At 43.6% G+C, this 24,117-nt stretch overlaps 1 protein-coding gene across 1 annotated transcript in view; it reads right to left on the bottom strand.

Annotated features, from left to right (window-relative positions):
- FOXO3 (forkhead box O3) overlaps window positions 1-24,117 on the bottom strand; it is a 90,645-nt gene that overhangs the window by 19,349 nt on the left and 47,179 nt on the right. The window lies entirely within an intron of this gene.

The following is a 24,117-nucleotide window of genomic DNA, read 5'->3' as shown; positions in this document are numbered from 1 at the left end:
TGTGCACATGTGTAATTTTCTTATTATATCTTTTTGCTCAGTGTTGGTTTTACACAAATAATAAAAGAATGTAATAACCCTTTTGCATTGAAAATTGGTGGTTATAAAAAACCCAAGCAGTTTGTTTTCCTTTACATTAAGCACTATGCCACTTATACTCCTGCTTCTGTTTTTTTTTTTTTGCTTTTCTTCTGTAGGAAGACTGTTTTCTTTAGCATAATTATGGGCCAATTTATTTTTGTGTACCCCATCTCCACCCTCTGCTCAAACACTGCCTTAAGACCCACTTCTTTCATTGTAACCTCCCCCACTAACCTCTTCAGCAACAGTATCTGGGTTTCTTGGTCTTTCCTTCTGTTGGATGCTTTGCCAAACAAATTAGGGCTGGATCCTATTATCCTTTCACATGCAAGTTTTGCTACAGAAGCCACTGGGATTGACAACTCACACTGATAAAGGCTGTTGCACTGTGCTACCAGGCTGCAGTATGGATGGAAATAACTGTATTTCCTACCTGTTTTCTGAGCTGTCAAAAAATATTCCCATCTGCTTAAAATATAGGAAGAGATCTTGGGACAATCAGTGCTCACAACCATGTGCTTTACTAATATATGACCATGTAACAAACCACAAAGGAGGTGGGGAAGCAAAGAAAATACAGTTTATCATTTGAACCCACTTCTGGTGAAATTCATTTGACTTATGTGGGAGATGAATTAGGCCATGATGATGGAAACGTAACACATTTTTCCATGCCAAAATGCAGGCAGAAACTTAAAGGATCTATAAAGGAACTTCCATCATCTGTCCTGGACACCATATGGATATGGGATAGATGCTAGCCAGGCTGCAGACAGCTCAGATACCACCACTGGGTACAACATATGGACTGTACATGAGCAGAGCAGAAAAAAAATATGATGAGCTCCTCCCTTTATTAGTGTTACTATTTATACTGGACTTGAAGAATGCCATGCACTCTGCTTAGAGCCAGAAGACTGAGGTTTCTGCAGATAACATCAAGAGCACCATGTGCTGCCCTGAGGCCAGACCAGTTCAGCTGGGTCTCAGTCCCAGTCCTGGTCAAAAGGGGTTCTGCAGAGAAGGACTGTCCTTGGAGACAAGGAAGATCCAGGGCAGAGGAACACATGAGGGCAGAGCAGAATGAGTGTGAGCAGAGCATGGTGTAGCGCCACATGCAAGCAGTGCTGCTGCCCTGCCGTGACTTAGGCTAACAGCACCAGGAGGGGGAGTGAGCTGGGTGCCCACAGTAGCCAGGGCAGCACCATGAGGGGTTACAGCACTTTCCCCAAACTCAAGGCCATGGTCTCAGCTTTAATAAATGTTGATCCATTTTATTCAGTTAATACTCCTTGAGGGATCCAGCCACACTTTTCTTGCCAAAAAACCCCCCAGAGAGCCGCTACCATGTCCTAATTACACCTGTCTCTCTCGATATTTTGGTAACACTACAAATGGGTAAGCTGATAGAGAGGACACTCAAACATTTCCAAAGTGCCGTATCCTTCATTTGATACAAACAACTGAATGAGTCTCCCAGGGAGGCTGAGACTGCATGTCATTTCAACACTCAGACCCAGTCAGGCAACAGCAGCAAATGCTTGAGCCTTTAAAACAGAGAAAATTCTCCCTCCTTGTGCTTGTTTCGGCCTCTTCCAAGCCATGTTTACCTTGTGGAGTCATTCCACTAACTCAGACACCAGCTGCAAGTGCTTCCAGCGCAGTACAGAGTCCTTTTTGTCTGGAACCAACATGTGGTATCAATTTATCATCCTCAACAACGCAACAAGGAATCCACTCACTTTAAAAATAAAATGAGAGTTGTGTAACTTAACTCTTAAAAGTCTCCGTCTTTTTTTTTTTAAGAAAAAAAAACCAACTAAAGATTAGCAAGATTAGATGCAGCTGGTGGCTGCCGAGTCCAAGTTACACATTGGTCTGTTTTTCTTTCAGTGTTTTGTAGTGAGTGGCAAATTCGTTACTTCAGACATGGGCTCCTAAACTGTAAATTTAGGGGTACAAATCAAAAGCAGTTGTTTAATATGTGGGATACTAGGACATGGTGGGCGAAAAACACTATCTGCAGACCCATAAATGCTGCTAATGCTCACTTGGGAGAATTACACTTTATTTTATACTGTATTAACATATTTAACGTTTTAACTTAACCATATGAAGTTGTCTGGTGGTCATGCAGTAGAGAAAGGCATCAGATCTAATACCACTGAAAGAAAGCCATGAAAATAACTCCAGCTTATCAGACTCTAGCTGACTAGAGGGAGTCCAGCTTCTCCACAGCTCTGCTTGTTCACTTGAATTTCAGTTTACAGCTTATGTAATACTCCTCAAACTGTATTCACACAAGTTTCTTTTGGGATGAACATCCTTACAGAGGGCTTCCACCAAAAATTATTTCTTTAAGAAAGGCAAAATGAAACAAATTCTTTTTTGCATTCATTTGTTGCTGAAACCAGAGTCTGTGAATAATTCAACACATTTTTCCCACCTGTCCAGACCACTGTGTGCCTTCTTATGAAGTAACTCGAAACTTGTTTCAAACCAGTTTTTGTAGAATCATAGAATATGCTGACTGGGAAGCAACTCATCAGGATCACCAAGTCCAACTCCTGGCCCTGCACAGGACACCCCAAGAATCACACCATGTGCCTAAGAGCATTGTACATAATGATTCTTGAATTAAACTTGGTGCTGTGGCCACTTCTCCAGGGAGCCTGTTCCAGTGCCCAACCACCCTCTGGCTGAAAACGTCTTTCTGACATCCAACCTAAACCTCCGCAAGTCAGCTTCATACCATTTCCTTTGGTCCTGTCACTGGTCACAAGAGTGAAGAGATCAGTACCTGCCCCTCCACTGCCCCTCATGAGAATACTGAAGACCACAATGAGGTCTCCCCTCAGTCTCCTCTTCTACAGGCTGAACAGACCAAGTGACCTCAGCTGCTCCTCATACAGCTTCCCCTCGAGGCCTTTCACCATCCTTGTGGCCCTCCTTTGGATGCTCTACAACAGCTTAATGTCTTTCTTATATTGTGGTGCCCAAAACTGCACACAACATTCAAGGTGAGGTAGCACCCGTGCAGAACAGAGCAAGACAATAATATTTTACACGTTTTACATTTTGTTTGCTTTGAAATCCTCAAGGATTGCTTCAATTGCAAGCAAACAAGAAAACAGATGCAGCGGCTTCAAAATTATAAATAATTGAAGTTGCCAATTGTGTCCATGTATGTGGGAATTCCTGGAGAAAGGGATTTGCAAACCTAGGCAAGTCAATCTTTAGGAAGTAGCAACCTGTTGGTTCCATACAGTCCCTTCCTGTCTAGCTCTGTAAGGCTGCAGTGCTGTTCTTTTCAAGGAACTTTGAAGTCCCAAACGGAAAGAGGTCTCAGAATTTCTTCCTCTTTCCCATGAGCTTTTGCTAACTGGAAAAATGTATATAATTTAATGAACTAGTGAGGACACTCCACAGATGCAGCAAACGCAAGAACTAAAACATAAAGAGAGCTCTCCTACAATATCTATCCAGCTATGTTGTACTGATATACATCTTCTTCCATATTAAACCAAACATTATGTATTCCAAATTGTTATATTTTCCTGAAATTATGGAATTTTCAGGGAGAAAAAAAGCATTAAGCAAATTGCACGCAGAAAAAGAAATCTCTTCTGACACCCAAGTAGTTTTAATGCTTCATGTTTGGTATCATCTGCCAAGTTCCTAAGGCAGCTCCCAAAAATCTCACCAGATGTTCAGCGGAAAGAGGCAGTGAGAGTGCACCAGAGTCCTGCAGGATACCTCCCTTAGCACCCAGCTGGCAAAGGCCACTGTCCTCACAGTCCTCGAAAGGATATGTGGGATGACAAAGGCTCAGCTCCACCCAAGCATGCCCTCCTGCAGTAAAAGGGAAAAAAATCCCATAGATTTTGGGGGGGAAAGTCAGCTCAGCATCTGAAAGGTGGCTCTGTGGTTTCCCCTCCTCATCATTTCTTCAGAGGGCTTTTCTGCTCTTGGTGGTAGGGGAAGAGCTAGAAGTGGCCTCCACTGTAATCAGCCCTCTGCTTGGATCTCTGCCCATTATTCCCCATCCCAGAACAGCAGAGTCCTGAGGGATTTAAGCACCTTGGTAAAACATTAAGTCCAGCAAAGATTTATCCTCCGACATGTGCTGGCTCAGATAGGAGAGCAGAACACGGACCTGCCTCAGTCCCACACATGGGGCACTGCACAATGCCAAATTACAGCAGGGCAAGGTGATTAGCAGAGAGGAAACAAACCCTTCCTAACTTGCGCCCTGCACTTCCCTCCACTCCAGCTGTGCTGGCCACCAAGGCAGGTGGCAAATGACCTGCTCACCAAGGAGGGTTATGTCTTCCTTTTTTTGAAAATCACCTCAGAGCATGGGAATTGAGTAACAACTCTCAAGTTTTTCCTAAAAAAAAAAAAAATTAAAAAAATAACTTTAGCTAAAACAAACGCTGCCTCACTCTTTGCAAACAGTGATACTGCAAATCACTACACTGACGTAAATAAAACTTAGCTGAAAATATACACTGCCTGGAAATTGCCTCAGAGCATCACGCTTCCAGTTAGCAGAAAAATCTCCAGTTATTTTACAGTCAGACATGCTCTGACCACATGAGGACTCTAATAAATAGCATTTGTTTTGCTGTGAGTAGAGCATGCCGGTTGTCATTTATTTTTTTCCACTGTGTGTTGGAAGATGGGAAGCAGAGAGTGAGGAAAATGCTATTTTAACTAATGTAGCTGTGGAGCAAGAACAAGGTCAGGCTCACCAGCAACTCCTCCTAGTGTCAGGAGCCATATACCCTGGCACTCTTTGCTATAGGAAGCCCCCTAAAGAATAAAGTGTTAGCCTCTGCATGCTATAGTACTGCTTTTCCATGTTAAAACAGGATTTGGGAATCAGGAGGCAGGCATTGCCATTGAGAGTTTGCTAAGGCACCTTGTCAAAGAGCCACCTTTTTCATTCCCTTCCAGCCACTTCGTATTACAGCTGTCCAAAATTCAAGAAAACACAATTGATTTCAACCAAGGGATTTAACTTAATTAAGAGTAAGAATTTACTTTGAGGCATTGCTCTTGTAAGGTGCTGAATTGGTGAAAATCCCAAGGCACCTCACAGCAAGCTTGACTAGGACATGAACACAGGCAGCAAGAAAATGGAAGATGTTGCCCCTTGGTGAACTTAAACCCAAGGAGTTGCATACAAAAAAGCTGCAATGAATGCACACAGCTGGGTCTTTGCAGAGCCAGTTCAAACCAGCTGTAATTTCTGTTCAGGAGTGGTATCATCAGCAGACAGTATCTTTAATTTTTTCTCAATGGCAAGCCGCAGCATTTAAAGTGTTTCCACTGTAGAAACTTTGCAAATGACACCATGCTTTATTTGTCGAGTCCCTTCGGCACAGCATCACTGCATTTCTACCGTCCATGCCATGGAGCCCCAGGAGAAGTGCAGGAATACACAACTAATCAACCTGAACACTCTATGTACAGTAACTCTATAAAAATAGTTACCCCTGTCAGCGCAGCCCCAATCCACCAGATGCTGAAGCTACTGGAAGAGCACTCCCAAACCTCAGTGGTCACTCAGCTAGGCCTCAATGAAAACCATCCAATTTGACTGTGAGGCAGACTTTCCCCATGAAGTCTTTGGGCTTTTATTGCTAGAAAGAGGAACTCGAAAAAAGGAAAAAAAATCCCTGTTTTTAATTTCTTAGATGCAAAGATCCCAGCACAACTCTCATGCAGCATTGTGGAAACCAAAATGCTCAATTCTATTTTTTCTCACTCTCAGCATATGGCCGTTACTATACACTGACTATTTAGAAACACATATGGGTGTTCTTTCATGCCTTTATAAATAAATGTGAGTGATGCTACTGCTTATAATAATAATTCACTAAAAATAGTGGCTTCTCATGGAAGATCACAAAAGCCTCTCATTGCTGAATCACCTATTATAAATCTTTATTTTTTGAAATGTAGTCATGTGTTGATTTTTTAACACTTCCTAAGCCTGTGAAATGCAACTAAACCAGCAATAACTTCCACCATACAGTGGTAGGGGAAGAGCAACATCCATGTGTGTGACGACAGCCTTCCAGGGCTCCTGCTGTACCCAAGTGCAAGGCTGCCCTACACGCAGCTCCGTGATGTGCTAGCTCTGAAATGATAGATTGTCAAACACTCGGCCCGGATTAATTGGAAGTGTTGAGCTGCACACATTAAATTGCAAATCTGGTGACAGTTACAGCTAACATGTGACTGATGAGAGGAATAGATCTGATATGCTGTCGCCTGACCGAGTTTGATCAGGCCTGAGCAAGCCCATCAAAAGCCAGCACAGATGCCAGAGACCTCCTTATGAGAAAGCCTTCAAGCAACCTCCAACCAGCCCCCAGCATTTCTGCTATGTAGACTAATCTGAAACAGGACCCCTCTCCTGTGCTATTTTAAGCACATAATTATTTTATCGTTGAACCATAAGATACTATCTGATTTTTTTTAAAAAAGTGCATTTTAAAATACAATGTGCTTCAGTCAGCTGCTGAGCTGGCAAAGGGAGTGGTTCTGCTCCACAGACCTGAGCACTGGTGAAAGCTGGGGATGCACCTAAGTGTGGCTCCCAGTAGGTCTGACCTGCTGCCTTTTACAAGAAAAAAACCCTTGGGAGCCTCATGAAGGGCAGTTGGTGTGGAAACACACAACTGTGACTCCAGATATTCACCGAGTTAATGCAGTGCTGGTGTGGACAGGGTGTGAATTAGGAGATGAGGGATAAATTAACAGAACAACTTGAAAAACAGGTATCTCCTCCTTCATGACTCCAGACTATGTAGCTACAGCACTACCAATAAATACCTGAGCACTCTTCAAAATGTAATGGCAGCTATAAAATATTAATGCCTTTTGAAAGTAGAAAGTGATCAGTTTTCCTTTTGATGTATTCTGATGTGCATTCTGCTTTCGTCCTTAGAATAACACATGGGTCCTTCCTAGCCTCTTGGATTCACAGTTTCCTACATTTTTCTTCTGCATTGGGGAACATATTTTAAACACTGCACTTTAGGAGCATATTTGAAAAATTGTACAGAGTTGCTTTATATATACACAGATGATATAGGTGCCAGATGATATGGGTGGTCAAAAATATCCACCTCCTCAGCATTTTTTCATGAACAGGAGTGAGGTGGGTTTTCTTCAGAAGTCTTTCCCCAGCCCATTCTTTAATCTGACTTCCACTGATGCACTGCATCTGGACACCCAGTCCCAAAACCAGCTCTGCCCATAAACTCACTGCCAAGGCAGGTGGCTTTAGTTTCCACACTGTGATGCCCTGGCTGTAATCTCCAAGTTGACAGCATCTTTTTTTCTGCCTATAGAAAAAGTTTTTTTACAGACTTAAAATATGGGCAGCTCCAGTTCAGACCCTGATGTATGAGCTGGTGACACCAGCCACCCTTGGCAGGCGCTGGGAGAAATGGGTGCCTCCAACAAATAAGCCCACCAGCCTTTCCTGTTCTCCTCTGAGAGTGCCTTGACCCTCTCTGCTGGTGGAGGCGGATCTCACATTCTGGCAGGAAGGCTTCAGGACTGCGGCTTCTTTGGTCATTCCCGGTGCCTCCCAGGGCATGGCAGCTTCAGGGAGCTCACCCTTACTCAAACCAAACTCTCCCTCTACTCAGCCTCACCTAACCCCACTTATGAACTGTTTTAGTTTTCACTGAACCTCACCTCACTCAAATGACTTGCATGTTACTGGTTCTACTGGATTTTTTAAAATATATTTTCTGTTTACTGCAGGGGCAAAATATACCCAAGGAGCTGACAAAAGGGAATATGACGCCTATTATGCTGCCAATGAATCAGCCCTTTGCTACAGCAAGCAAGACATTCCTGTTTCACATGTAACTGGCAGCAGCACCATCCCAGAAATCTCACAGTCCAGGTAAATGCACAGGTATGAAAGTTTTGGGGGTTTTTTAAGCTCTTTTCCTAATTTGGGAAAATAAGATTACTATCATCAATACAATTCCAATCACAAGTGCTGAATGTTGAGCCCAAAGCTAGGCTGGGTCAAAATGTTTCAGCACTTGACAATGCTTTGTTCATGCCCCACCCCTACACCAGAGCCTGAATAGCAGAACGATGAGTGGAGGAGACTTTTCACGTTTCTGTACACTTAAGAAGTCCCTCCTGAGGCCAACACTCAGGCCATGCTGGGGCCCTTGTATCACTGTACATAGACTGGGACATTTTTCAGAGGCAGCTAGGGAGCCACAGGGCAATGGCACAGGACCTGCACTGTGCCAGCAGCGTCCTCAGGTACTATGACAAGAATTATCTACCCTGTAGGATGCAGTCTGTTTGGGCTTACAGTGTGAGAAGCATTGCCTAAGTAGAAGACACTTGCATCTGGAAATTTACAGACTCAACAGGCAGACAAAGAAACATTAATTCAATAAAAACGCTACAGAAAATAAAATCAAGAGACTTGTTCCGGTTTCATTTGCTAGCACAGACCAACGCTCCCTTCCCTGCCCTTCAGGACAGGCATTGAGGCAACCTCTCATTACCCTGAGATGCTGTCACTTCACAGACACCCCTGCTTTTAGGGGGCAAATGTTGTATTAGTAGAACTACAGTGTTTGAGATAAGCCCCCTTTTCAAAACCTACATGTTCAAGACACAGGGCAAATTTCAAAGGACAATGCCAAGAATGATCATGCCTTTGTACATCATCTTTTTCATATGACACTTTCACAGCATTCATAGCTCAAGAATGCAAGGCCTCCTAAGTATGCCAGGCATGGTTTTTGTAACAAAAGTACACAAGCAACAAGCACCTTTAAGTTGCAGTTGAACTGATGAGGGCAAAAAGAGCAAGCAAATACTTATGTGGGGATATTTCCCCTCCTTGGAAAGGGACCCACTACCAAGCACCCTGAGAGACACATATGGCCATATATTATGACAGGTCTGCTAATGCTTTCGTAATATGAGCTGATATGTAAAACATAAAAGCTTTGTGCTTTTTTTCCCCTTTCTATTTTTTCCCCCCAGTTTGATAAAGTTTTGAGGAGATGGGATATCTAGAAAAACAGAAATGAACAAGGCTACCTTCTATTTAAGATTAGAGATGTGGGGAATGAAAAAATTAATGAGACAGAAGAGTCTGCACTTGTTTCTTGTCTGACTTTTTTCAGAGCTAGTGGAAACTAATTCTGTTCACAGGATCTGCTCACATGCCCTATTGCAAAGTGAGATTCTCACCTGCAAAGGCTTTTTTGCATTTATCTAAATGCATGTGAACTACTTTGTGTGCTTGAACAGGAACTAGTGTAGGGTTAGATATGTACCAGTCTTGGCCAGACTTGGCCTTACTTATAAGGATAAACAGAAGGAGAAATGAAGAAATTTCCAATTCCATTCACAGGCAAGTTTCAGGAGCTTGCAAAAAGTAAATGAAAACCTTCTAATAGTTTTGTAACAGGCTCTTTTGGAGGTGAAAATGCACTGTATTAATTATTCTCAGCAGAAATGGCTTCTTGGTTCCATCCAATCACAGCTATAACACCAGCAGCCCTTCTGTAAGGAGGGTGACAGCTGAGTCACTAATGTTAAAACAGGGATGAGAAAAGAAAAATGAAAAAGGAACTGGACTACTTCCCCTGAGGAGCTAAATACAGTATTTAGTGGCATCTTTTTTATAAGGTTAACAAATCAAATGCTTCAGCTATGAATTTTTGCCATCATCATAACTACCTACAAGTTGACCCTGGACAACCTATCTCCATCTAGGGTTTCTCCTCCTGTGACACATAAATAAGGAGGAAGAAGGTGGGAGGCAGACCAACCTTTCACCATACTCAGGGTCTTTGGGGGGACAGGTGGTGATAGCCACACAAGGATTCAGCATGACAAACAGCAATGTTGTCCACACAGGGGGAAGGCAGCAAGAGGGAGCAGCAGCTTGGAACTTGTCCTTTCCCTCAGCTGCCATCTTCATCAGCTCTTGCCCCTGTGGCACTCTGCCTACTCGGGCCAGAGCAGACAGTACTTGGGTTCCTCTTGTTTAACTCACACTGAAGAGTGGTCCTGCTCACCTCATTGCCCTTAAGTAAGTGCATCAAAAGAAATTTAAAGTCAGGATGGCAAGAAATCTTAAAGCTATATGTACAGAGGAGGATCATTTTTTAATGCTGCAGAAGTGATGGACACTTTGGACTCTGTGTCACTTACAAACTGTATTTTAGTAAGTTGCATTTTAGTGAAGTATCATAATACAAGCATATGCTAGAAAATGTCTGTCCAGCAGAACACTAAGGGCAGAAGCTGATTCTTGAGGAAACCAACTGCAGCCACCTGACAAGACCCTCTGTATTAGGAGACCCTATATGTAGTCATATGGCATTAGGGCACAACAGGGTGAAATTTTTGTTTGTTTTCATAAGGTCATGTTTTTCAGCAATAGTCCTGGCTCGGGGCTGCACCAGGCAAACGGCTTTGTGCCTCCAGGCCCTAACAAATGGTTCCCAGTGCAAGAGCCAACAATGTAATCACAAATGCAACATGATCATGGGGTGGTTCGGAACACTGCCTCCTGATCTGATAGCAGTGCCAAACACCGGAGTGCACAAGACACTGGCATGCAGGGAACTGGGCCACCTGGGCAGATAAATCCTGGCAAGATCATGTGCACTTGGACTAACCTTCCTCCTTGAGGGCAATGTCAGGCAGCGCATGTCGGACACTGGTGGCACTGCCTTTATGTATTCTCTTTAGGGAGACACTTTCTCTGAGTTCTAAAGTTTAGCCAATCTCAGCCATGACTGCCAAACAAGCAAAATTTTTATTTAATTATTCTCACGCATGTCTTCAGAACACTCCCCACACAGTTGGCCTAAAGCACCCCATCCACGCCTTATCACAAACTCTGGCCGTGTTTTTATGACTACTTTAAGCAGAATTCAAGCATGATGCCAAATAGCAAGTAATCACAGTTCATGCAGAACGTCTGGCTGACCTCTGCAGGACTCTTCACATGAGAAAAAGTTTGCAGCATTAAGACCAAAGCCTGGAAGCGGGGTCATCTCTTCCCTCTGCTCACCCTCCCTCTCTGCCTTGGCTCTAGTATCCAGTACATGCTGTCCTCTTCATTACTTCAACACAGTCCTTAAGGCTTTAGACCTGACTGAAGAAAACGAGCAATCTCTGTGATTCAGGTTATTTAAAAATGGAAAAAAAGGGCAACTGTTAGGCAGAACCTGCTAGCAGGAGGAGGAGGAGGAGGAGGAGGAGGAGGAGGAGGAGGAGGAGGAGGAGGAGGGAGAGGAGGAGAAGGAGTTGGTCAGAGTGCCAAGAGACAAGAGTCCACAGTCTTCAAATTTCAAAGGCTTTCAGGAAAGATGACCTCAAGATACTTTCACAAGCTAGTCTGAATGAGTCACTGGTAATCTGTTGGGTTTTTCCTCCTTTGCTTTTTCCACCTAGATAATTTTGGTTTTTTTCACTTGGTGAAAGACAAAATAACTTTAATAACTTTAAATAACTTTACTCCCCTGTGGCACTTACTTGTCAATTAGCTCTGGACTGCTGCTATGTATTGGGATAGTGTATATGCTTGGGAAAGAGTTCCTGGGAATTATAAAGTCATAAACCACCTCAGTGCTTCAGCCCTACCCCACCACTCTGGTAGGCCAGCGAGTGAACACAGACCGCTTTCTTCTGCTGTGCCCCTTCTCCTTCCCCCACTCTCTCTAAAGAACTGGGACACTGCTGGAACTGGGCACAATGAAATTTGCAGCCATGCATGTTTAAAATAAAAAATGAAGTCCTGTACAAAACCAGGATTGTATCTCAGGCTACTTGCAATCCAGCCCCCTTTTGCTGCTCAAAAACAAAGACAGAGCTTGCATGTTTAGATAAGTATAGCAAAATGAAGATGAATAACTGTAAGCAATGCCTTTTGAATGCAGACAGGGCAAGGAGTGTCTGTCAAGACGTGCTGGCACTAACCGGATGGAGCCTTATGAATGTTTGTCTTGCTTCACTCCCAGGTCTACACCCTGAGTCCCAGGTGTGTGAAAGTCATCTGGGGACACAAGTAGGCTTGGAGAAGCCCCGCACCTGCAGCTCCCCTTCCACTGGGGAAGGGGCCAGCTGGCAGAGCCAAAGGAGGGCACATTTGGTGACTCCAGGCAAACAACACGGCCAGTGCGGGCAGTAACGCCAGGCCTGTCTGCTCAGTCCCGGACTGAGAGATGTCAGTGTGACACTGGGCATGTTGGAGAGGTCTCTGCAAACCCAGGACTCTGCCTTGCAGAGAAGCAGTGTTGGTGGAAAGGAGGTAACAGGACCAGAGTTGAACTGCAAGTATTAATAGTCACCACATTCTCATCAAGATGAGCACCTACCCTTTCTTGAGCACATACTGCCAGTAAGAAGTCTTTTAAGTCTTATCAACAGATCTGGGACACCCCAACAGCACATTTTGCCAGGAGAGCAAGGGAAAAAACAATCCACAGCTCTAGTCTTGTTGATAACTGGTCCCTGTGACATGCTGAACGTCATCTACTACATAATCAATCTCCTAGTTCATAATGACCTTTACGGGGAGAAAAGCAACCTGCTACATCACCTATTTACTGCTGACAACTGGATTGGGTTTGCTATTATAGAACTTTTGGACACCTGTGTGTCAAATGACAATGAGCCCCGCCTGTCTGGTGGGGTATTTTTAACTTCTAGAAGTACCTGGAGAAAAGCTGGGCGATGAATCCCACCATCAACCAAGTCTGCAGGGACACTACTGCAAAAAGGAAACAACCTATCGGGGAAATGTCATGGTGTCACGCCATTGTCTTTATGCATGGGTGTTTGAATGTCACCACACATGCTGCAGCAAGGTCTCCACCTCACAGCCCAAGTACAGCAATACAGGCACTTGATTGGCTAAACCTCATCAGTCCTCCAGATCTGCAGTGGTTTTGAGAAAACGTCTTGTTCAGGAACTGGAAAAATTCAAAGGATCCTACAGGACATGATCCATTTTTCTCCATGATTATCTCAACACATAAAGGCAAAATGAAAAGCCTGGAACAGACGTCAGCAGCTCCCAGAGGCCTGGCAAGCACTGGAAAGGAGAGCTTTCCAGCACCAAGAAAAGGCTCGGAGTATCACCTTCCCCTGGGTACATAGCAACAGTTGCTAGTTTTGGCAGGCAGCGAGATGCAGTGCAAGACGTGAGGGTGACATCATTTGATTATCACCTTGCTTCCCTTGGATTCAATTGGATTCCAATAAGGAATTATTTTTAGAATCACTGCAGACAAAAGCTTTGAAAACTAATTTATTTCAGATTTGGGTAAAGGAGGCTGGGGACGGTATTAATAGCAGACAAAGCCTTAACAAGTATTTGGAAACCAAAATCACAGCAGGAATACCATGTAGATATTAGTAGTGAAGGTAATTAACCTTCTGAAGAACACACTTAAAGGCAGGGTGGATTCTCCACTCCTTCAAGTTTTTGCATTTAAGACTAGATATTCATCCAAAAGGTGAGATGAAACTGAAACTGAATGTGGGATTTGCTACTGAAAGTTCTGATGGGAGCTCTGAAGTTTTATTCAAAAGGCCTGCCCATAAAACCTAAAATTTTGCCTGTTGCCTGTGTTTGGGAGTTTGGTCCCGCTTTGCTAATACAGGCATTTGCAGTTTTGAAGAAAGTTAAGAATTATTAGAGGGTATAATGACATATGATGCTAATATTCCAGGGAAAGCAGTACAGGAAAAAAAAATAAAAGCCCTCCAAAATGTTAAGCCTGAAGTCCATTGCTCTTGCCCTGGACACAAGAAATGAGAAACAACATGTCTTGTTACTCCATGACACTGAGAGCTTGAAAGTAATTGATCTTGCCTCCAATTTCAAGTTAGCCACAGTGTTTGTTTAGGAGAAGAGGCTCACATGACAGGCTGGAGCTTCTGAAGGAGACCTTTACCTAAAGTGGCAGCAGCTCTCTGGAAATAAATAACTGCAGGCATTCCCAGGCAGTCGTGGGTTTGTCAGCACCAGTCCACTGCTTGGTGGTGCACAGCATTTCTTCATTATGTTTATGCAGCTACAGATATTAGTATTTGCAGCAAACATCTTCTTTTTTACATCTCTTACTTCGAATATTTGATATCCTAGATGAATTTTAACGGACTGTTGTAGTGTCTTGTGTTTTTTAGCTTGTCATTTAGTATGCTTGTACAGTGATAGACTAATGAACTACTGAGTGATGTGCTCAGGAACCGTGTGGTATGTCACAACAACTTGGTCTATAAAATAAGGGGGCAAAGCTTTCTCTACCTTTGCAGTAAAGACAGATTCTTTCCAGATTCTCGCTGCCCCAATGACAGCGAGAAGAATTGTTTTGAGCAAGAAAGAAGGAAAACCAAAAAGCAGGACAGAAACGAAACTGCATTGTCAGGTTTTCATTCTGTCACAGCCCTTGTAATGAAACCCAGGAAGGCTACCCAGTGAGGGGCCCTGGGCTATCACATCATCCCCACTGCAAAACTTCTGACTGACGCAAGCAATTGACTTGTCTGCTAATTTGATTCTGCAACTCACTGCATCAGGACATGACTGATAAGAGCTGACCAGCAATTCCCACAGATAGGGATTTTGCAGAGCCTTGCATGCCATACAGTGAGGCCAACTCCACCCATTTCTTTCTGCACATGCCACTGCTGCCCACAAATCTGAGGCAGACACACACGACTCTATCAGCAGGACCATATGCGTCTGCAGAGATAGCAAAAGCCAGAGACTGCCATCAGCTAGCCAAATAAACAACTTCACATACAAAAAATGACATGTGGCAGGAGAGAGCCAGGAAAGGACACATTTAAGCCTCCTAAACTCAGAGGCTGTTGCTTCAAGTAATGCAGGGGTGGAAGACAACCCAATAGCCACAGATTCCTCTTCTACACAGATTCCTATTACAGAGAGGTCAAACGCAAGATGGACAAACCATACCCAAAGCAGAGCATACAGGCTTCTTCCAAACTGATGTATCTAAATCGAGGATTTTAACATGTGTGAAAAGTCTCAGACAAATATTGTGCTAGAACAGTAAGAATGGGAAATGGACAGCGAAAGTCAGGCCAGCAAGTAACAGGAGCAATGTAAAGATATTTGGTGGGGTAGAGAGGGCAATAAATAACAAGCTATCTGGCCCATGGAGATTTATGAGAGTCTGTCTGCCACTGAGGCTAAGCAACTCTTTTCTTCTGGAGTGGGACAGGTGAGGAAGCACAAAAGGAAAGATTGAGAACTGCTTAATGGACAAGTAGATTTTTAAAACCCTCAGAGAAGGCAGGAGAGACTGAAAAGACTGCACAGAAGTTCAGGCTTCCTGGAGCTACGTGCCTTGAGCTGAAGGCTGTACAGCTGCCTGTGGCCATAACTACCCCACACAAAGGATGCAGCACCACTGCTGGAGGGCTGGGAGGTGCCTGACCTTACCTGCCCAAGTCCCATCGTACCCTCCTCCTTTAGGACCAGCAAGGATTTACTGCTTCCCCTGGGTTATGCAGGGGTCATAGAATCATAGAATTCCTTACGCTGAAAAAGTTCAACCATTAACCTAAACCTGCCATGTTCACCACTAAACAATGTCTTTGAACACTTCAAGGGATAGTGATTCCACCCTGTTCCTTAGCAGCTTGTTCCAGTGCCTGACCAACCCTTCAGTTAAGAAAAAGAGTCACTGCACGACAGAGGGGTGAGCTGCACCAGATACGCTCCTCAGCACAGGTGCATCCCTTCTCCCTCTCCAAAAGTGCCCAAGGAGGCTCGAGGACTGCAGTCAAAATATGGTTTACTACTAACAGGAGGCAGGCAGCATAATATTTTCTAAAACTGATAAAAAAGAGGATATATGTCTCTACTAGCTCGGTCTCATGCCACTACATGTTTCAGGAGCTGCTGAGAAGCTGAGATTCCGGCAAACTCACAGGCAGGTGGCTGCTCCTGGTGGGGTGCTCTCAAGCAACTGCTTCCTTTCTTCCTGGAGAGTTTTTTTTTAACTGTTTATAGGGGTTTTTATCTGCTCCTGCCTAACACTGGCAAAAAAAGCTGGAGCTGAGGAGCTAGGATCTTTCCAGTTAATAGCTTTGGCGTTGTATCCTTAATCCTTCCTGAGGCGTCTCCTCAAAGTCACTTTACCAGCAGCCACTGTCTTGCCTGCCTGGTTGTTTTTAAGGCTATTGTGATACTAAACCAACTGCACACTACCCAAAAGTAATCATCCCAATACTGGGGCATATACTCTCTCCAATGCAGGAGATTAGCACACTAAACTGGGGACAAAGGGCAAGGAAGAGCGGGACAAGCCCCGCTGCCCACCTGCTGGCATCCTGGATGTCCAAGCTGGGAGTTGAGGTTCCTGGGGCATCCTGAGACTGAAGGTTTGTTTCAGAGCCCTATGATCAAAAATGTTCCACTGCTCATATGAGGCACAGAGGCATCTGTAGTTGGACCATTATGATTTTGTCCTCTTCTCTCTCCATGAATTTACTTTTTCCTTAGCTTCTCCCTTTTCATTGCTAAGATTGCAACACTGTGCAAGCTGTTGTCATCTTTGCATGCCCAGAGAAATAAACCAAATTATTATATTAGCAGATGAAAAAGGGGAAATTTGTCTCAAGACCATGATGTTTCTATTAAGGTGACTGGAGGCACAACATTGATGCCCCAAACAAGGGGGAAAGACAGGCAGAAAGGTATGGGAAGAAGAATTAGTAGTAGCAACACACATGATAATGCATCTGAACCAGCAAAAAGAGGCTACAGACTTACTTCTTGCCCTTCTCAAATAAATTACTTGTAACAAGCAATAAAAGTTTCTCTATCAATAAAACAGATTAAGAACTTAATACCTGTAATTTCAGCCTCAGAGAGTAAACTACTTAATCCTTCATTTTTTAAAATTTCTTTTACTTCTGAAAAGATTACTAGCTCCTCACTCTGGTGCTTCCACAGCAAATTAACAGGCATCAAATGACAAGATAACAAACGGATAAATCTCAGTCCAAAGTAGAAATCTGTCTACCCTCATTTAGAAGAGAAACTTTACTGTTCAGCTCCCTCTTGGGAAAAGCAAGCATAAATAAATACAGTGCTTTTGTTACCTTCCTCATTTAGGAAAAAAACACCACCACCACCACCATGTGATACAGCCTCAAGGCCACAGCTTTCTAGAAAGAAAGGTCAAGTGAAACAGTTGTTCCTGAAGAGTTTGTCTGATTGCAGAAACACAATCGCACCGAGCAAAGAGCAGCAGGACGATTGCCTTAAATCACACACTGCAGATGCCTCGGTCCTCCATGAAGCTAACACGGCCAGAAACGGAGAGTGGGGAGGTGGTGGGGAAATACAAGGATGCTGCATCCACTTTTATGTTGACCTTACTTCTGCCTGACAGTTTCTTGAAAAGGCAAGACTGCCTGGCCACCAAAACCAGCCAGGCACTGGAACAGGAAAACAAAAGCCCTCTACATGTGCGCTGCAGAGGTGGAGGAATGACCAGGTGGCAGAGATGGCAGGAAGAAACGATGAACTGGAAAACTACCACGAATAACAACCTCAGCGCTACCACAAAAATATGAAAACCCAGGGAAAAAAAAATTCTGCGAAAATACTGTAATAGGTTACCTTTATGTGGATGACTCTTCATGCTTGCCTAGACTGAGTCACTCTGTGAACTGCCTCGCAGTCCATCTGGCTGCCAACTCCTGGCTAAACTTGAACATCCTGTGACTGAAATGAATGCATTAAAGGCTAAGGGCCTGCAAGGTAACAAGGTTTTCTTTGTCCAGCACTTCCAGATGCACCAGCATTCCCCTTACACTAGCTCTTACATATTCTCTGGTTCTGCATTTGATATATTCCTGACTTTCAGAGCCTCTAAAAAACAGTAGACTTGAACTTTGCCTCACACCTTACTTTCATGGATGTCCTCAATCCATCCCTTGCCATGTACTGGTGACAGTACAATTTCAGATGTGAAATTGTTCACAATTTTTCATTGCTCTGGGCATGAAATTTTGCTGCCTCCTACGAAAACAACTTTCAAATACTGGAGGATGCAATTGTGCAGACAAATGCAGGCACTGAAACCACTCCAACATGATCTTACAGAAAGTGAGCCTTGCACTGCTGGATTCTGCACTTCCACTGTCTACCTTTCAACCCACTTGCAGTTACAGTAGAAATGGGGGGGGAGGGGGAGTGGGAAGAGGAAAAAAGCATTACTTACATTCCCAGCTTTTCTCCCCAAATTAGAAACACACTCCTATCTCAGGTGGCAAAATAAACTTAAATCATTTTTCCTGCTCTTACCAAAACTATTTTAAAACCAGTAGTCAGGAAAAAATTAAACGTCCCAGCCAATGTAATGTGTATTACTCAGTGATGATAAACACTATACACCCACCTAGATTTTTCACTTGATGTGGTTGGAAACTGCTATGTAAGGTGGAAAAAGTAAGGCAGGCTGCTTTATTTTTGGCATTTGCTTAAGAGTTTAGACCTACTGAAGCAGTGCATTTACTCTGGCTCCATGTGCTGCTTGCAGCCAACTGTGTAAAGGTATTTTGTGGCTATTTTTTTGGAGGGAAGTAAGAGGTATCACCCCCCTCATGTCTCCTCCTTCACTGCACTGCCAGGCTGCAAGAAGGGGGCATGCAGGGAGGGGACCTCCTCTTCCTCATCTGCCAGAGCAAAGCTCAGCAAGGTAAAGCTCTGTCTAGCCAACAAAGCTCTTTACCATGAATATCCTTATTAAACACAGCCTTATCAGAGACCAGTTTCTGCAGTCTGAAGCACCAGGAATTAACTCTGTCAATGCAAAATTTCAAGACAGGATTAGGGACCATTCCCAAGGAGATGAAAGCAAGTGTGCAAGCCACAACACAGTGACGTGACTGTGCTCACGCTGTGTCAGGGTCCTGCCTGAGTCGCTGGGGCTCAGGATGGGTACCCACCACCTTGGAGGTACCCCAGCCCCCTGAGAGGCTCGCTGCCCAGGCTGCTGAAGGAGAAGGGAGATACTGAAACCTATTTGTCTATAGGGATGGAGGGGAAAGGCTGGGCCAGTGCTTGCATAATGAGCTGGGCTGAGGACAGACCCCAGGTCCGGCAGCATTAGCTATGTGCAGAGGGCATGAAAAGATAGTCTGAAGCAGGGCAAACAACTTCCCACAAGTGTGGCCCAGGACTCCTGGGATGAGAGGCCACCATCCAGCAAGGTGCATGGCCAGGATATTAACTCATTCAGTACACTCCATCAGCCTCTGGCTCTAATCCCCACCCACAGGATCAGGCTATGTCTCTGGCCTTATCCACAGGATGAAGCTGTCTATCCCTGACACAGCCCTCAGGGCAGGGCTGCTGGGATCAACACCTTGGCTCCAGGGTGAGCCTCCTCCACTGGCACAATACAGCTGCCTGCCCAGCCTGGAGAAGGTGCAAGCTTTGCCCCACAGCTCCATGAGTCAGGATCTTGCTTCTCCTGCTGCTATATATTGAAAGCTGGCAATGCTATTAATGGCGACTCCATGAAACACATTTGTAACACTGGCTAATAAAGCATCAGTGAGGCTATTGTGCCCTGTCATTAGGAATCTTGGTGAAGAGCCTTCACGCTTCCCTTTCCTACAGAATACTTGTGCACCTCTCAGGAAAACAGTACACTTCAGTGCATGCCTAAACTACAATAATTTTTAAACCATTACTCTGAGTTTATCTTACAGCAGCCACTGAACGGTTAAGCTCATTAATGAGTCCAATTACAAACATGGGGAAAATACTTCTACTGCTTTTGGCATAAAGTAAGTGCAAAAAGTTGCCTTTCTGCTTGACTAAAAGCCTAAAAAGCAAACAATGCACACAGCATACATTGTTCAAGTGATGCAAACAAGCCCAAAAGCAGATAAACTTTGCAGGTGTTGTGCAGGAGCAAAGCAGGCAGAATCTACTGTTCCCACCCCAGCATCCCAGCCAACCAGTGCAGAAAATGGCTGCCCAGCACCAAATGGGATCCTGACCATTCACCAGCACTGAAAAATCCAAACTTGCACCTCAGAAAACAAGCAGCTATTATAAGAAAAAAACCCAAAACAACAGATAAGGCCCTAACACCCCAAAAGCATGCACTACTTATTTTAAGACTTATTCATCCTTTTCCAAACAAAATGAAGATGCTTTCAGTGAACCAAAACCTGTGGGGAGATTTTCAGTCACCAGAGGCAGTAGCAGATGCCTTGATTCCTACTCAGGTCAGCAGAAATCAGGTGCCCAACCCATCAGTGCCTCCAAAATCCCCTCTGTAATAGCTCAGTGCCACAAAAGGGAGAAGCAAATGAGTTTTGTCTATAGGCTGCTTCTCAAACAAAGAATACAAATTGCATGTGACAGGCTGCTGCATGACTTTGACTGTATCTGTCTACATGCCAGTGGAAGAGTTAATGGAGAAGTATGCCAACTTCAGAAGGGCATATTGCTGCCAGTCATTTTTAAAATAAAATAAAATAATGAAATAAAATAATGAAATAAAATAATGAAATAAAATAATGAAATAAAATAATGAAATAAAATAATGAAATAAAATAAAATAAAATAAAATACATCTCAGACATCCTATAGTCACATTATGCAAGACCATTTGATTTGAGCAACCTGCAATTTAGAAGTAGCATGCACCCCTGCCTGTCCATGGCCACAGACCCCATGGGTCACACATCTCATAGATTAGGACTGGCCTTGTCAGGCACAGTGCACTAACAACACCTCCATTTTACTGTCCTAAGATCTAACCTTAGTCACCCCCTAAACCTTCCTCTTTAAAGACATTTACCTTCATGTCTCAATGCACCTGCTTGAGCAGCATAGTGTGCCCATGGCTCCAGCTGTGAAACACGGACCTGTTGACCTGGCCGGCCCCTGAACTGGCCCCCAAGACTTCCTGGAGATGTTTAGGTGGTTGCATGAGTGGTAACCAGTCCAACACAAAAGTACCCTTCATTTTCTCCTAGTGAATAATTTTCCACCCTGAGCAGCTCCTCTGTCTAGAGACCTGCCTGCCTACACTCAGCTTCACTACCACAGTGAGAGTGCAGTCTCACGCTGGGTGGCACTGCTCCGAACACGGCTCCCAGAGTCCTCTTTTCACTATTTTTATTCTTCTTTCTGAGAGATTTTGGCCAGATCAGCTCTCTGAATTGGCCTGCTGAACAGCAGAAGAACTGATGTTGGTGGAGAAAGAGAAGTCATAGACAGTGCAGGAAGAAGCGGGAGCACCACGACAAAGATCTTCTCAGGGTCAGCTTACACCACACCATGGAAAATGTATCTATCAGAAGCAGCACTCCTCTCTGTGGCCTGCAATGTGCCTCAGTAAGCATGAGAACACCTCTTGTGAAGTGACAGCCATGGCTTCACAGATAAAACCATTCAAGCACCCTAAATTCAAGGATTTTTTTTCAAAGTTTTGGTTCATCTTCCAAAAGTAGAGAAAGAGCACAATTCAAAATTTAGATCTAATCATCCTATGTAGGATGCCTGAACTAAGGTAGGGAGCCAAGTCAGGCATCTGTGAATTAAAAATCTCACCTGGACCCTGCTAGCTCCCCAAAGGCTCTTCTGCTCATCACTTTATAACACTGCAACTGAACTATCATCCTCCCACCTCACCCTTTGTCTTCCACAAATCTCCCTGGGTGATTAATACTGAAGTTTGTAGACACACTGGCATTTTGATGTGGGTTTGTAGTTCAAAAACATTCAAAGTGACACTAGTATTTGGCAATACTGGAAAAATCACATACAGAGGGTTGTGTTCTCACACTGAGTGTCTGGGAAGAAACTTCCAGCAAGGTGTCGGTGTGCTAATGTGAAATCAGTTCATATGGGCCAGCACCTCCCTTAGTTGTTAGCATTTAAAAGAGGTCGAGGCTTTCAGAGGGACTCAAGACAATTAGATGATCCAGACTCATTGAATTTCAATTAGATTCATGCACTTACTTTCTTTAGCCTCTTCTAAAATCAAACCCATTGCTTATACTTATAATGATACCTAGGTTTTGAAACACTTTTCTCCTTTTTGTGTAGGTGCAAGTCTTTATTGGGGAAAATCTTTTATGTGGATGGTTAACTACAAACACACTTAAGTATTTCTTGAAGCAAACACAACTTAAGCTCATTTAGATTTAAGCAGGTGCTTGCCTGCTTTTCTGAAGACAGATGAACTTAATTACATGTTTACCTGGTCTCCTAAACAGGGGCCCTTCAGACATCTAGTAGCAATTTTTGCATGTTTTTTTTTCTTTGTTTTAAATGGTGTTCACATCACACTACAGAGTTTATAAGCTCAGTTATTCTTATATCCCTACAATACTCTGAGACTGGGTTATGTGATTACAGAATATACTTATTTTGAATATATTAATTTTCATTTGGAGAAAGCCATTTACATTTACCAAGTTTCACTACAAATTTAAGTAGTGTACAATTAGCACTAATTGTTGGATATGCCGTATTACTGTGTAATACGCTGATCTTCTAAAACCTTGAATTGTAATGTTTAATAATCTGTCCCTAAACAAGGGTCTAAACTTGGCTTCTCTACACATTTTGCCTTATCGTATTTGACTTGTTAATTATCTTCCCAAAAGCTGCAGTTAAAGGAAAGCAAAATGCAAAGATCTGTATTAAGATAGACATATGTGGATTCATCTCATTAGAAATCAGTAATTCTAACTTTCATATTCTAAGTAACGCCTAGATGAAAGACAGGCACTAAAGTACTTTCCAATGAAACGTGCCTAAGTCCTTGACAGTGCCTAATACCACATTAAAAAAAAAACCTTCAAGCACAGCAGACATTGAATGACCCCCTTCATACACATCTGTGTCTAACTTGGAGTCTGAGAAACTTGTACCTTGAACTTGCACAAGGAAGCAGCTTGTCCAGAGGGCTTTTGGAAGAACCCAGGACAGGTGTGAGGCAGGGACAGTGACTGAGGTCAGCTTGCCAGCTAACACGCTCCGTTAAAACTGCAGCTGCATGGGAGCAGGGGTTTTAACCAGAAAAGGAAGCAACTGCCCTTTTGCACATCTGCGATGCAATGCACTATTAAGCAAAATTAACTGATTATGTAGCAAACATGGCAAAATGAAGCCCTGACTCCTCTGACAGTGCTATCTCCTTTTTAATGAGGCACAGAACAATCTGTTACCAGGGTTAGTGCTGCAGCCACTGTTCATAGTAATGGGTCCCAGCTTATCTATTTTTTTTATAGTTCAGTAGGTACCACAGATGCCAGAGGTATCATACAGTACCTGCTGATCCTACACGGGCTCAATATCTGACCATGTCACTGGATATTAACAAACTTGTAAAAAGAGCCTCCAATAGTCATTAATGTGTTTAATGACATCTATTCTAGCCCTCCCAATCTGCTCCACAGGCCTCTAACTTGCCTTATGAACACTTGGTCCAACACATCCATACCTGTATGGCTCAACCTGCTCCATTACCTGGAACTTTCCTTGCTTCAGACATGTTTTGATGGCCATGCTTAACTTACCAGGCTTTTGTAATCCAAGGAGTGACTGAAGAACATAGTTAGAAAACCCTACAGGCAACTGCAGAATCAGCTAAACTGCACAAAATAGGTTACTTCTGCATTGTCGAATATATTTAGTGCAATTACAATCACAGAGAACTGAAAAAAATAAGGTAAGTAATAGAGGAGGGGGGCAAGCCATCAACAGCAAATGTGAAGTCCTGTTTCTTTTGCAAGAGAATGCCATCCTCAGGTCACCCTCCGTGGGAAAATAACAGGCTTTAAAATGGACATGGTTTTTATCACATAATTAAAGGCTGCAAGAGGGGATATTTAGGTTTTTCAGTACTGTGATGAACATCCAAAGCAAGAGCATGGAATAAAGCATTAAAAATCTCTAACTGTAGCCTCTGGAAAGGAACCAGATGGCAGCAA

This window comes from Pithys albifrons, chromosome 2 (assembly GCF_047495875.1).
Source record: "Pithys albifrons albifrons isolate INPA30051 chromosome 2, PitAlb_v1, whole genome shotgun sequence".
NCBI lineage: Eukaryota > Metazoa > Chordata > Aves > Passeriformes > Thamnophilidae > Pithys > Pithys albifrons.
Note: the sequence above shows the minus strand (reverse complement) of the source record. Positions and strands in the feature narration are given on the sequence as shown.